The sequence below is a fragment of the Malania oleifera genome, chromosome 11 (assembly GCF_029873635.1).
Source record: "Malania oleifera isolate guangnan ecotype guangnan chromosome 11, ASM2987363v1, whole genome shotgun sequence".
Lineage (NCBI taxonomy): Eukaryota > Viridiplantae > Streptophyta > Magnoliopsida > Santalales > Ximeniaceae > Malania > Malania oleifera.
Genome location: NC_080427.1, coordinates 83720052 through 83735550, shown reverse-complemented (window position 1 = coordinate 83735550; position 15499 = coordinate 83720052).

The following is a 15499-nucleotide window of genomic DNA, read 5'->3' as shown; positions in this document are numbered from 1 at the left end:
AGCCTAGGGTTCTTCGCAAGTGCAAAAAGGGGTTTTCTTGGGTCGTTCTTGAGCTGATTTTTAATGGAGATCGATAAGTCATAGAGGTAAATCTATGTACATATATTTATTTCCACCGTCTTTAATAAACATCTCCGAAGGTGAGTTCCTATCGTGGATGTAGGCTAATTTTTGGGCCGAACCACGTAAATGCATTCTTGTGGTTTTGTGATTTTGCATGTTTATATTTTGCTAAAATTATTGTGACTTTGCTGAATGTTGATTGGTGAATAAATATTTTCTTGATCAGGCTTGGCACATATGCACACGTTGAAATAAACAAGTTTCAATTTAGGTGTGGTTGTGATTGCTGCAAAAAAAAAAATCATATTTGTATTGTGGTTCGTGAACACTGCCAAGAAGATTTATAATTGATTAAAATCTCTAAATTAGAATAAGAAATCAGGTTATTCACACAACAAGTGGTATCAGAGCCTGGCTATGTGATGGGGATTTGAAATAGAAAAATTTATCGGAAAAATGACTTTGGTTTATGGAGGATTAAGATGCATGCCATCTTGGTACAGCAGGGACTTGAGGAGGCTTTTCTTAGAAAAAAGAAGGGGGCTTCCACTTCACAAGAGGGGAAACCAAGTTTACCCTCCACCGAAAAAGTGAAGCACGAAATCCTCCAAAAGGCACAATAATGCCATTATCTTGTCCCTGAGAGACAAAGTGCTTAGGGAAGTTGCTAATGAGGATACGGCAGCTGGAGTTTGGTCAGAATTAGAAAGTTTGTACATGAAAAAATCCCTAGCAAATAGACTCCATAAGAAGACTAGACTCTATACCTTTAGAATGACCCTTGGAACATCTATTGATAAACATTTAGATGAATTTAATAAAATTCTTTTGGATCTTGCTAATATTGATATTAGTATAGATGAAGAAGACCAGACAATTCTTTTATTGAGTTCTCTTGATTCTACATATGATAATCTTAAAGAAACTATGATGTATGGGAGAGAAAAGCTGACTTTAGGAGATGTGCAAACAGTTTTGCACTCTAGGGAATTGCACACTAAGTTTGAGTCTAAATTAGGGTCAAGGGAAGGGTTAAATATGAGAGGTAGGTCTAAAAAAAGGGACAAGAAAGGAAAAGGCAAGAGGTTTAGATCAAAGTCTAAAAGTAAAGCACTAAAGTGTTTTTCTTGTCACAAGGAATGGCATTTTAAGAGGGAGTGCCTGGAAAGGAATAGTTGCCAATGCCACCACCTTTAAACCAAAGGGTAAGGCAACCGTAGTTTTAGATTGGTATGATAGTGCATAAGTGTTGAACGTCTCTGAGAAAGTTTCGGTAAAAGAATGGATATTAGATTCAGGATGTTCCTTCCATATGTGTCCATTAAAAAACTAGTTTGAGTCCTTTACATGCTTAGAAGGAGGTCATGTTGTCCTAGGAAACAATAAGTCATGTAAAATACATGGTATTGGGATAGTGAGGCTTCTAATGCATGATGGGATTGAAAAAGTGCTAAGAGATGTGAGGTACATACTTGAGCTGAAGAGAAACTTGATTTCTCTTGGTAGCTTAGATAAGACAGGGTACACGTTTAAGTCTGAAGGAGGTAGCCTGAGAGTATATAAAGGTTCACTGGTAGTGATGAAAGGGATGCTAAAGAATGGGTTGTACACCTTGGTAGGAAAGACAATGATTGGTGAGGCTTCGCCTATCAATCACAGGGTAGAAAATCAAGTTTCCTTGTGGCACAAGAGGCTAGGACATGTTAGCCAACAGGGCCTAAAGGAGCTAGAGAAACAGGGGCTGCACGGGGATAGGAAACTTGAGGAATTGTCATTCTGTGAGGAGTGTGTCTTGGGTAATTCTACGAGGGTTAGTTTTAAGAAGTCCACTCACACCACAAAACAGACTCTTAATTACATACATTCAGACTTGTGGGGGCCTACTACAGTTAGTTCTTATGGTGGTTCTAGGTATTTTTTATCAATTATAGATGACTTTTGTATCGACCCGAAGAATAATGGTATTTAAATAATAAAAAGAAAGGGAAATGGAAACAGGAACAGAAAGAGGCAGTCGATGATGTTGCATTTTGGATGGGATAATCCTGAGGAATTTTTCAGCTCCTCGTCGACGAACACAAGGGACTCGTCGACGAGGGTATAAGAGGAGCTCATCGACGAGGACAGGATTCAACGATGAGAAGATGCTGAGAGAGGATTTTTGGAAGCCTGAAATTTGTTGATGAGGGTTGAGGTTCGTCGATGAACTTTCTACAAGACTCATCGACGAGGTGACGTGGCTCGTCGATGAATCCCGCAGGATAAATAGGGTTAAATGTGATTTTTTAGTCATTTTCCTATGCAAAACTTCTCTCTCTCTTACCCTTTGGTTCCTCTTCCTCCTCTCTTAGATTTTGGGCCAAATTTTCACTAGTTTGAGGATCTAAAGCCACCATGATGCTCCTGGAAAAGTTCTCTGCCAATCTTCCGGAGCGGATCATTAGTGGGGCTGAGTTGGAAATCATCCCAAATCCAGGGTAAGGCTTTCTACTCAATATTTGGATTTTTGATAGTTGTAGAAAGCATAGTACGCACAGAAATACTGAACTTTAGTTCTGGAAAATGTTGTTTTCAGGGTATTGAATAGGGAACCCTACGGGTGCAGGAGTGTTTGATTTAGGGGCTTTTCAAGAATCGGGTAAGGGGATAAACTAAGCTAGTAAGTTTATAAAAATATGTATATTGTTATAGCATTTGGTTTCAAGGAAATAAATATATTTATATATGATTTATATTTGGGAAAATACTGTTGAAAATGATGGTATGTTAAATATACGAAAAACCTGTTAGTTTGGCATGAGTAGAAATTGTTATGAAATACTATTTTTTGGGAATGTGTTAATGATACGGATTTTTAAAATGAAAAACTAGCATACGAGCAGAGATTTTGATATATTTGCTGGCGTATGGGGTGAGCTATGTGCTTGATTTGCCGGTGTACGGGCCAAGCTATGTATATGATTTGCCAGCGTACAGGTCGAGCTATGGGTGTGATTTTCTGGTTGTTAGCTTTACCGTGATCCCAAGATGGGGGGTGAATTGGTATTTTTAAATTTTATCTCCTAGGTATTCTTCCTAGCAGCAGTATGTCCACAAGCCTAGGGTCAATCTAGTGCAAGCAATGTAAAAGTACCAGGAATTTAGTAAAGCAATCTAAACAACCATACAAGCACCAGAAAGCAGTAAAGAGCAAATGACACGCAGATATGTTATCGAGGTTCAGCCAAATGCCTACGTCCCCGCCTTGGCTAACCAGCACAAGGATTATCACAATAACTTGCTCACTTAAACGGGTGGAGCGGCACCTATACAAACCAGGTCAAATTACCATAGGGCTGACCTCAACCTTTACACCAATCCTTACCGGGCTGGATTACTGCCCCCTCAGGCCACGCCTGGAATCTCTCAGATATACAATCAAAGGTACAATGCAAGAGTTCTTTCATGTAAAGTAGATTTGTACCACCAATGCGCACAAATACAAACACCACAGATGATTTAATAATGTAAGCTCAATGTGGTCTAAGCAAATTAACTCTCAAAAATGTTTTCTATCAATGTAGTGAGTACGTGAGAGTGTCAATAAAAATCCGTGTATCTTAAAGTGTTCAATCAAACGCCTTCACACAGAGTATTAAACAAGCCTCAATAATATCACTCAATAGAATGTGTCAATCATATGAATGTGTATATGCTTAGATGGCAAAATAGATAATCTTTGTTTTTGGAAAATGATATATATACTTGTATAAATAATACCACAAAGATTTATATATCACACACACGAATATCTTTTCACAAATATATCAATATGAACACCACAAGATATTCAAATATGTTTGAAAGTATTTTTGCAATCCCCAAACAAAAACGAACTTCCTAAGATATTGCAATGAGAATGCAATACTTGGGATGTCACCACAAGTCTTTCTTAGGGTAGGCTTATTGGCAAAGCCTCCTAAGAAAATTTAGGTTATGCTCTCAAAAGATCGATTTAATTATGCAACAATATGGAGAGCAAACCTCTAGATAACAATACTCAATACACTTACAAATAAATATGGATGGATGAAGAAGGTAAGCTTGAGTTGTTTTTCAAAGATGTAAGCAATGAGGAGCAAGATAGAATAATTTTTGCTTGAGAGAGGATTTCTTAATCTTTTTGTTAATCGCTACTTAATCCACCAAATGAAGGAGTATATATAGACATTCTGAAAATTTTGACCGTTGGGGACTTATTAGAGATTATTGGAAAAGTTTAATTACACTTAAGACAATTTAACCCTGTTTAAAAAAAATTATTAACCGCGGTAAAAATAGGACCAACCCGAGAGGTCCGGTCGACCAGGACTCAAGTAGCTCAGTCGACCAGGGGGATTTTGAACTAAGTGGCTCGGTTGACCGGAGATGGCGATTTGCCAAATTTCCTAGGTTCGGTCGACCGGGGCTATTTTGAACTGAAGGGCTCGGTCGACCAGACCATTGGGAATTCTCCCAAGACCCCTCGGTCGACCAGGTTGTTGGAGTAGAAATTTGGTCGGTCGACCGGGAGGTCAAAATGTTGACTCCCAGGGGGTTCAGTCGACCGGGGTCAAATGAACTATAAAGGGTCGGTCGATCGAGCCTTGGTCAAACTGTTGACCCAGGGCCAGTTCGGTCGACCAGGCCAAATTGAACTGAATTGGCCGGTCGATCGAAAGTGCACTAAGTGTGCATTTCGGTCCCGTATCGACCCAAATAAATCTTATTCAAGTGCTTAACAAACATGTGTGCATATGTGTGTGTCCTAGGGTCACTTGGGTCCAAAATAGAGTCATCGAAAAAATACGGTGTCGGTCGACCGAAGGTCAACCAAAGGTGCACCCTAAGGTCCTATCTCATTCATGGTTTGATTTGAGCTTACAAAATAAATCATGCATGTGATGTGTGTGCTTATTACAAACCGAAAACCCTAATTACTATTACAGACAAATTTCATTGAAAATTATTACAATTAAGAGTATGAAATTGTCTTCAAGCTTTGAGGTTTCACGTGCCCCTAAAGATATGCTAATATGAACCTGCACATGAACTAGATATTTATTAAATACAGTTGTATTTGTCATTATCAAAACCAGGGTGTAACCTATAAGGTCAACACTGGTGTATGGACCAAGCTATGGAAATGATTTCCCAGCGTATGGGCTGTGCTATGGATATAATTTACCGGCATACGGGCGGAGCTATGGTAAAATGTGAAATACCAGCATACAGACCGATGATTTTCATGATATAAGTATATATGAAAATGATATGATTGACTTGATAATCAATGAAATGAAATATCCATGTATCACAGTTTCAGTATATGTTATATGATATCAAAATGTGGTTGGCTTGGTCTAGGCTAGCACTTGCACGGTACCGTTGCTATATGTCCATGGTCATCATAATCATGATATTTGTGTTAACGACGCTGTACGGAGTGGTGTGAGATTGGATGGTCGATGTGGTTTTTAAGAAGTGTGTGAGCGCCCCTGCTGTACGAACCAGGTTTGGTAGACCCATCAGACTTATAGACTGTACTTTTGACTTGGCAGTGGTCGGCCAACCATTGTCAGGTCCTACCTTCGGGCCACACAACCCAGTCATGTGGGAGTAATACATGACAACAGCTAGCTAACATACCAGGAATGTTTTTGTATTATTATTATATGAGAAGATATATGTTTATGAAAATGCAGTATGTTCTGCCATGTTTTGATGATATATATGTTTTCCCAGATTTGACATAACAATTTATTGAATATGTTCTATATGGTATATGTATAACACGGAATACTCATGTTTCCACACACTAATATTAGTTTATTTCCCTTACTGAGACGTGTCTCACCCTAAATTTTATAATTTTTTTAGGTGCCCCTAATAGAAAAGCGGGTAAAGCCCCGCTAATCTAGTACGATTGGTCTGACCTTCCAGAAGGATAAGTGTTTTGATAGGATCGGATGTATTTTGTGGGATGGCCCTAGTTATCTTTGGGTTGTGTACTATGTGTATATAAATGCAGTGGATGTAGTAACTCTGGTATTATGATGGATGATTTTGTATTTATGATACTATGATTGTGTATTTCCTACTACTTAGGCTTCCGCACTATGTTACTAATATATCCATTGTATCCACGGGTCCAAATGGATTATAATCTGCTGAACTTTGTGATATTGTATTATATTATGAAAAAAAAATTAAAAATTAAGTAAGTCGTCATAGTTTGGTATCAGAGCCTAGGTTGCTAGGTTCTGTAGACTTTAGAATGTAGCGGAAACAGTATCAGAGTATAGGAAATGATTTAAGGATTGTTCTACAGTCGGGAGACAGGACTTCCGTGGTAGTTTCTATGTTTTTTCTGGGGTGACAATTTTAGGAAAACCATAGTAAGGTATTGTCGGGTTGTATTCCTAGAATGTAGGACTGGGGATTAGAAATAAATTGAGAGTATTGAGATAAGAGGCTAGGTTAAGAGGGTAAATTATAAGGATAGGATTTCTAAGTTGTGTTTCTTGTTTTTAGGATGGATCCAGGAGGAAGTAGTGCCCATGCGAGTGGCAGTGATGGATCAAGGCCATCAAGTGTAGCTAGGACTGACTCTGACGCGGTATTATGTAGCATGGCTCAGCAGGTTATGGTTGAGATCGCTAGGAGCTCAAGGGAGCAGAGTGGTCCATCTACAGGCCATGGGTGCACCATAGAGAAGTTTACGAAGATGAATCCTCCGACGTTCTCAGGTGGAGTTGATCCTGCAACCGCTGAGAACTGGATGCAGGAGACCGAGAAAGTCTTGGCTCTATTTCAGTGTACTGAGCAACAGAGGGTCCTCTTTGCCACCTATAGACTGACAGGAGAGGCCGAGAGGTAGTGGACTGCGGTGAGACTGCTAGAGCAGCAGAGGGTGACTCTGATAGCCATGACATGGGATCGGTTTAAAGAGTTGTTCTTCAATAGATATTTTCCAGCTACTGTCAGGAAGTCTAAAGTAGAAGAGTTCCTGATTCTGAAGTAGGGATAGCTATCCGTCCAGCAGTATGCGGTGCATTTCATCGAGCTCTCTCGTTTCGCCCCATATATTGTTCCTGATGAAGTGAAGAAGGCAAGGCAATTTGAGAGAGGCTTGAGGCGGAGTATATTCAAGCAGGTGGTGGTGTTGTGGATCTAGGACTTTGCTGAGTTAGTCGACAAGGCAGCCTTGGCAAAGATTGGTAAGCGTCTCGATGCAAAGGAGCAAGAACAAAGGAAGAGATCTACATCTATAGGCTACCAGCAAGGTCGTAGATCGGATTAGTGGAGGAGAAGAAATCATGATAAAGGGTAGAGACAGGAGACTAGAAGACGTGAGGTTTAGGCAGTGTAGGGTCCTCCAGTCTGTCAAACTTGTGGTAAGAGACACTAGGGAGAGTGTCGAGTAGGAGGGGTGGTGTGCTATTGCTACAGTAGATTGGGGCATATGGTGCCAGACTGTCCTACCCCACCAGATGTAGTTCCAGCTCCCAGACCATACCGGGGAGGTTATTAGGCACCACGTGGGGGCTAGCAAAGGAATACGGCTCCAGCTAGGGTGTTCACTCTGACGCTGGGTGAGGCTGAGACGGTAGGTGACGTGGTGACAGGTATGGTTATTATGCTTTCTTTTAAAGTTATTACATTGTTTGATTCAGGAGCTATGCACTCGTTCGTGTCTTCGAGGTGTGTTAAATTATGTGGGGCTGAAACACAATCATTAGATGTTGAATTGTTGGTAGCTACACCGACCGAGTCAAAAGTGAGATGTAGTAGGGTACTCTGTGGTTGTCCAGTTGATATTTAAGGAGAAATTCTGTCTGCTAATCTGATAGTGCTGGGCATGCACAGGTTTGATGTTATATTTGGTATGGATTGTCTAGTAGCTAATTTTTTCAACATAGATTGTCGAGCACGAGAAGTGATATTTAGACCTTCAGGGAAAGTGGAATTTAGGTTTGTAGGATCACAGGTGCAATCCCCGCATCAGCTAGTTTCAGCTATCCAGGCCATGAGACTACTGCTGAGTGGTTGTTAGGGGTTTGTGGCAGTTATAAAGGAGATGTCAGAGAATGAATTGAAACTTGCTAGCATACCTGTAGTAAAGGAATTTACAGATGTTTTTCCAAATGAGTTACCAGGCTTGCCACCCAATCGTGAGGTAGATTTCCCTATTGATATGCTTCTAGGTACATCACCGATTTCTAAAGTACCATATCGGATGGCACCAGCGGAGTTAGCAGAATTGAAGAATCAGTTGCAAGATCTACTTGATAAGGGCTTCATACGACCTAGTGTATCTTCGTGGGGAGCTCTACTTTTATTTGTGAAGAAGAAAGACAAGTCTATAAGGATGTGTATAGACTATAGGGAGATTAATAAAGTGACCATCAAGAACAAGTATCCTCCACCCCGTATTGACGATTTGTTTGACCAGCTCTAGGGTACACAGGTGTATTCAAAGATTGACCTCAGATCCGGCTATCATCAAGTGAAAGTGAAAGCAGAAGATGTCTCGAAGACAGCCTTCAAGACCAGGTAAGGGCATTACGAATTTCTTGTTATGTCGTTTGGTTTGACTAACGCTCCTGCGGTATTTATGAACTTGATGAACAGAGTCTTCCACCAATACCTAGACCAGTTTGTTGTTTTTTTTATTGAAGATGTATTGGTCTATTCAAGGAGCTATAAGGAGCATGAGACGCACTTGAGGCAGGTTTTACAGATGCTTCGGGAAAAGAAGTTGTACGTAAAGTTTAGTAAATGTGAATTCTGGCTTGAGAAGGTCGTGTTTTTGGGGCATGTTGTGTCGGAAGACGATATTTTTATGGATCCGAGGAAGGTTGAGGCGGTAGCGAATTGGGCTAGACCGAGGAACATTCAGGAGATGAGGAGTTTCTTAGGGCTAGCTGGGTAATACCGTCATTTCACTAAAGGATTCTCAGTTTTGTTAGGGCCTTTGACACGACTGACTAAGAAGAATGCCAGATTTGAATGGGATGACAGTTGTGAGCAGAGTTTTCAAGAATTGAAGTAGAGGTTAGTCACAGCGCTAGTACTAATCATCCCGTCAGGGGGTGAGGGTTATACTATTTATAGTGATGCGTCCTTGAAGGGACTTGGCTGTATATTAATGCAGCATGGTAGGGTGGTGGTGTATGCGAAAGAATATGAAAAGAACTACCCTACACATGATCTTGAATTGGCTGCAATAGTACACGCCTTGAAGATTTGGAGGCATTATCTCTACAGCGAGCGGTGTGAGATCTTCTCCAACCATAAAAGTTTGAAGTACTTTTTCACTCAAAATGAACTGAATATGAGGTAGAGAAGGTGGTTGGAGCTAATTAAGGATTTTGATTGTACCATCAGTTATCACCCAGGGAAAGCAAACGTGGTAGCTGATGCGTTGAGCAGGATGTCTAGGGAATCAACGTTGGCAGCTATGGAGATCCAGTATCCGATCATGGTGGATCTGGAGAGACTCGACATCGAATTAGTTGAAAGTGGTTCTCAAGCTCACATTGCCAGTTTAGTGGTGCAGCCTATTTTGCAGGAGAGGATTAAAACTGCCCAAAAGGAAGACCTAGAGTTAGTAGAGGTGATAGATAGAGTACAAAGTGGTCAGGGGGAGGAATTCAGTATTGCAAATGACGGGGCTTTGCGGTTCCATTCCAAATTATGTGTTCCTATCAATACTGATATCAAAAAGGCTATTTTAAAGGAGGCTCACAGATCTCTGTATACAGTTCATCCCGATAGTACGAAAATGTACAGGGATTTATGAGAGTCGTACTGGTGGAGTGGTATGAAGAGAGAAATTACCGAGTATGTAGCCCAGTGTCTGACGTGCCAGCAGGTAAAAGCTGAGCACTAGAGGCTAGTAGGGCAGTTGCAGTCGTTATTCATCCCAGAATGGAAGTGGGATCATATATCTATGGATTTCATGTTAGGATTGCCGACGACGTTACATGGTCAAAATGTCATCTGGGTGATTGTTGATCGTTTGACTAAGACTACCCACTTTTTACCTATCAAGATCAGCTACTCCCTTAACCGTTTGGCGGAAATCTATATTCAGGAGATAGTTCATTCTCATGGGGTGCCAGTATCGATTGTATCAGATCGAGACCCGTGTTTCACATCACGTTTTTGGAGGAGCCTACAGGAAGCACTAGGGTCTCAGTTATCGTTGAGCACAGCATTCCATCCTCCGTTAGATGGGCAGACTGAGAGGATGATACAGATATTGGAGGATATGCTTCGAGCATGCGTGTTGGATTTTAGGGGTAGTTGGACTTAGTTCATGTCGTTGGAAGAGTTTGCATATAATAACAGTTATCAAACCAGCATTAGCATGACACCATTTGAGGCTCTATATGGTAGGAGATGTCATTCTCCTTTATTTTGGGATGAAGTGGGTGAGCAGTGAGTAGTGAGGCCAGAGCTTATTCAGCAAGCGTGTGATAAAGTTTGGCTTATCAGAGACAGGATCAATGCAGCTCAGAGCCGACAGAAAAGTTATACTGATAATCACTGCAGGAATATGGAATTTGATGTGGGTAATCATGTGTTTTTGAAGATAGCTCCATTGAAAGGGGTTATGCGATTTGAGAAGAAGGGTAAACTTAGTCCTAGGTTTATCGGTCCATTTGAGATTCTAGATAAAGTAGGACCGGTAGCCTACACGCTAGCTTTGCCACATGTGTTGTCCAAGATCCATGATGTATTCCATGTTGCTATGTTGAGGAAATATGTCCCAGATCCTTCTCATATCATTAGTTATGATGAATTAGAGCACAGTGATTCACTGGTATATGAAGAGGTACCAATACAGATTTTGGATAGGAAAGTACAGGAGTTACGTAACAAGGAGATTACTCAGGTAAAAGTTTTGTGGAGGAATCATACAATTGAAGAGGCTTCTTGGGAATCCGAGGAACAAATAAAGTAGAAGTATCTGCATCTATTCCAAGGAGTCTAAACAGGTAAAATGTAAGTAGTTAGGTAGTATTTCTTTTGCAGGTACATGTAATGGTTCAATTAGTGTAGCATTTTAGTTTTGGGAGAATTTTTCTTTTGTATATGTAATCCCCCAGGACTCAGAATGTAACCACGATATTCCTCTGCCATAAGTGAGCGTAAGTAATAAAATAAGTAGACCCTTTTCCTATTAAAGGATGATGAGTTACGTGAACATTAAATTTCAAGGACGAAATTTTATAAGGAGGGGAGAATGTAATGACCCAAAGAATAATGGTATTTAAATAATAAAAAGAAAGGGAAATAGAAACAGGAATAGAAGGAGGCAGTTGACGACGTTGCATTTTGGATGGGATAATCCCGAAGAATTTTTCAGCTCCTCGTCGACGAACATAGGGGACTCATTGACGAGGGTATAAAAGGAGCTCGTCGACGAGGACAGGATTCATTGACGAGAAGATCTCGAGAGAGGATTTTTGGAAGCTTGAAATTCATCGACGAGGGTTGAAGTTCGTCAACGAACTTTCTAAAAGGCTCGTCGATGAGGTGATGTGGCTCGTCGACGAATCCCATAGGATAAATAGGGTTAAATGTGATTTTTCAGTTATTTTCCTACGTAGAACTTCTCTCTCTCTTACCCTTCAGTTCCTCCTCCTTCTCTTTTCAATTTCGGGCCGAATTTTCGCCGATTTGAGGATCTGAAGCCACCACGACGCTCTTGAAAAAGTTCTCTGCAAATCTGTCAGAGCGGATCGTCAGTGGGGCTGAGTTGGAAACCATCCTAAATCCAGGGTAAGGCTTTCTACTCAATATTTAGATTTTTGACAGTTGTAGAAAGCATAGTACACGTAGAAATACTGAACTTTAGTTCTGGAAAATGTTGTTTTCAAGGTGTTGAATGGGGAACCCTGCAGGTCCAAGAGTGTTTGATTTAGGGGCTTTTCAAGAATCAAGTAAGGGGATAAACTAAGCTAGTAATTTTATGAAAACATGTATATTATTATAGCATTTGGTTTCAGGGAAATAAATATATTTATATATGATTTATATTTAGGAAATTACTGTTGAAAATGATGGTATGTTAAATATACGAAAAACCTGTTAGTGTGGCATAAGTAAAAATTGTTATGAAATACTATTTTCTAGGAATGTGTTAATGATACGAATTTTTATAACGAAAAATCAGCGTACGGGCCGAGATTTTGATATATTTGCCGGTGTACGAGCCGAGCTATGTGCTTGATTTGCCGAAGTATGAGCCAACCTATGTATATGATTCGCTGGCATACGGGCCGAGCTATGGAAATGATTTGCTAGTATACAGGCTGTGCTATGGATATGATTTGCCTGCGTACGGGCCGAGCTATGGTAAAATGCAAAATACTGGCGTACAGGCCAATGATTTTCATGATATACATATACATGAAAATGATATGATTGACTTGATAATTAATGAAATGAAATATCCATGTATCACAGTTTCAGTATATATTATATGATATCAAAACCTAGTTAGTTTGGTCTAGGTTAGCACTCGCACGGTACCGTTGCTATGTGTCCATGGTCATCATGATCATGATATTTGTGTTAACGTCGCTGTACAGAGTGGTGTGAGATTGGATGGTCGATATGGTTTTTAAGAAGTGTGTGAGCGCCCCTAGTGTACGAACCAGGTCTAGTAGACCCATCAGACTTACAGACTGTACTTTTGACTTGGCAGTGGTCGGCCAACCATTGTCAGGTCCCACCTTCTGGCCACACAACCCAGTCATGTGAGGGTAATACATGACAACAGCTAGCTAACCTACCATGAATGTTTTTGTATTATTATTATATGAGATGATATATGTTTATGAAAATGCAATATGTTCTGCCATGTTTTGATGATATATATGTTTTCCCAGATTTGACATAATAGTTTACTGAATATGTTCTGTATTGTATATGTATAACACAGAATACTTATATTGTCACGAACTAGTATTAGTTTATTTCCCTTACTAAGAGGTGTCTCACCCAAAATTTTATAAATATTTCCGGAGCCTCTGATAGGAGAGCGGGTAAAGCCCCGTTGATCTAGTACAATTGGTCTGCCCTTCCAGAAGGGTAAGTTTTTTTATAGGATCAGATGTACTTTGTGGGATAGCCCTAGTTATCTTTTGAGGTGTGTAATGTGTGTATATAAATACAGTGGATGTAGTAACTCTGGTATTATGATCGATGATTTTGTATTTATGATACCATGATTGTGTATTTCCTACTGCTTAGGCTTTTGCATTGTGTTACTGATATATCCCTCGTACCCACGGGTCTAGGTAAATTATGATCTGCTGAGCTTTGTGATATTGTATTATATTATGGAAAAAAATGTGAAAATTAAGCAGGTCGTCACAACTTTTCTAGAAAAGTATAGGTTTATATTCTAAAACATAAAAGTGATACTTTTGAAAAGTTTAAAGAATGGAAAACCTTAATTGAAACTCAAGTTGACAGAAAAGTTAAAACACTGAGAATAGACAATGGATTAGAATACTTGTCAAATAAATTTTTTGAATTTTGTAAAGTTGAGGGCATTGCTAGACATTGGACTGTTAGGGATACTCCCCAACAGAATGGATTAGTTGAAAGTATGAATAGGACTATTCTTGAAAGAGTAAGATGCATCTTAGCCACTTCAGGTCTGCCCAAGACCTTTTGGGGAGGGTATGACCACTGTTGTATACCTTATTAATAGGTGTCCTTCCTCGACTATAAATTTTAAAACCCCTCAAGAAATCTGGTCGAGTAAGCCTGCTAATTATCAGGGTTTAAAAGTTTTTGGGTACGTAGCCTATACCCACATTAGAATTGATAAATTAGAGCTTAGGGCTATTAAATGCATTTTTTTGTGATACCCAAAGGGGGTTAAAGGCTATAAGCTCTGGGTTACAGAACCTAGAAAACAAAAATGTATTATTAGCAGAGATGTAGTTTTTAATGAAACTACAATGGGGGGAAAACTAGAAAATTCAGATGAAATTGTTAGGCACTTTAATACTAGTGACCTGCAGCTTGAGGTGGAGCAACCCTCCACTTCTCATAGCCATTTAGAAACAGATGCTACAGATTTTGAGGAGAAAAACTCAGAAATAGAAACTTCTGAATAAAGTAAAACCTACCTTCTAACACAGGATAGAGAGAGGAGGGTTATAAGACCCCCTCAAAGGTATGGGGAAGCTGATATGACAACTTTGTCTCTTTCTATTGCTGAAAAAGAAATTGAGGTGGAGCCTAGGACTTTTAAACGGGCCATGGATAGTAAAGAGGCTGAAAAATACATTCTTGCAATGCAAGAAGAAATGAAGTCTCTAAATAAGGATAAGACATGGGTGATAGTACCTAGACCAGAAAAACAGAAACTCATAGGATCTAAGTGGATTTTTAAGAGGAAAGAGGGAATCCCTGGAGTTGAACCACTTAGGTATAAAGCTAGGTTAGTGGCTAAGGGATTTACGTAAAGAGAAGGGGTAGATAATGAAATATTTTCCCCTGTTGTGAGGCATAGTTCAATTAGAATTCTATTATCTTTTGTTGCTACACATGACTTGCATTTGGAACAACTTGATTTTTAAACTGCTTTCTTGCATGGTACTTTAGAAGAAATAGTTTATATGCAACCTCCTGAGGGTTTTGATATAAAAATGAATAAAAATCATACATGTTTATTAAAGAAATCATTACATGGGCTAAAACAATCACCTAGACAATGGTATAAATGATTTGATTCCTACATGATTCAAAATGATTTTTGTAGAAGCAATTATGATGACTATGTTTATTATAAATCATGTGATAAATGTCATATAATTTGCTATTATATGTTGATGACATGTTGGTTTCTTGTGGAGAGTTGGATATGTTAAATCAAGTTAAGTGCATACGTAAATCTAAATTTTAAATGAAACACTTAAGACCTGTTAAAAGAATACTTGGTATGGAAATAACTAGAGAAAGGAATTAAAAGCTTATCTACTTGTCTCAAAAGTCTTATATTTCAAAGGTGTTAAAAAGATTTGGAATGAGTCATGTTAAATCTACTTCTGTTCCTATTACACATCATGTTAAATTGTCTAGAAAACAGTGTCCTAAAATTGAAAATGAGTCACTGTTTATTAATAGAATACCTTATGCTAGTATGGTTGGTAGTGTAATGTATGTTATGGTATGTTCTAGACCTGATCTATCTTATGTTGTAAGTCAAGTGAGTAGATTTATGAGCAAACCTGGAAAACCACATTGGCATGCTTTGAAACAAATTTTTCAATATTTGTTTGGAACAAAACAGCAAGGATTAATATTTGGAAAAAGGGATATGCATTGTGAAATAGGATTAAAAGAATATGTAGATTCTGACGATGCTGGAAATATAGATACTAGG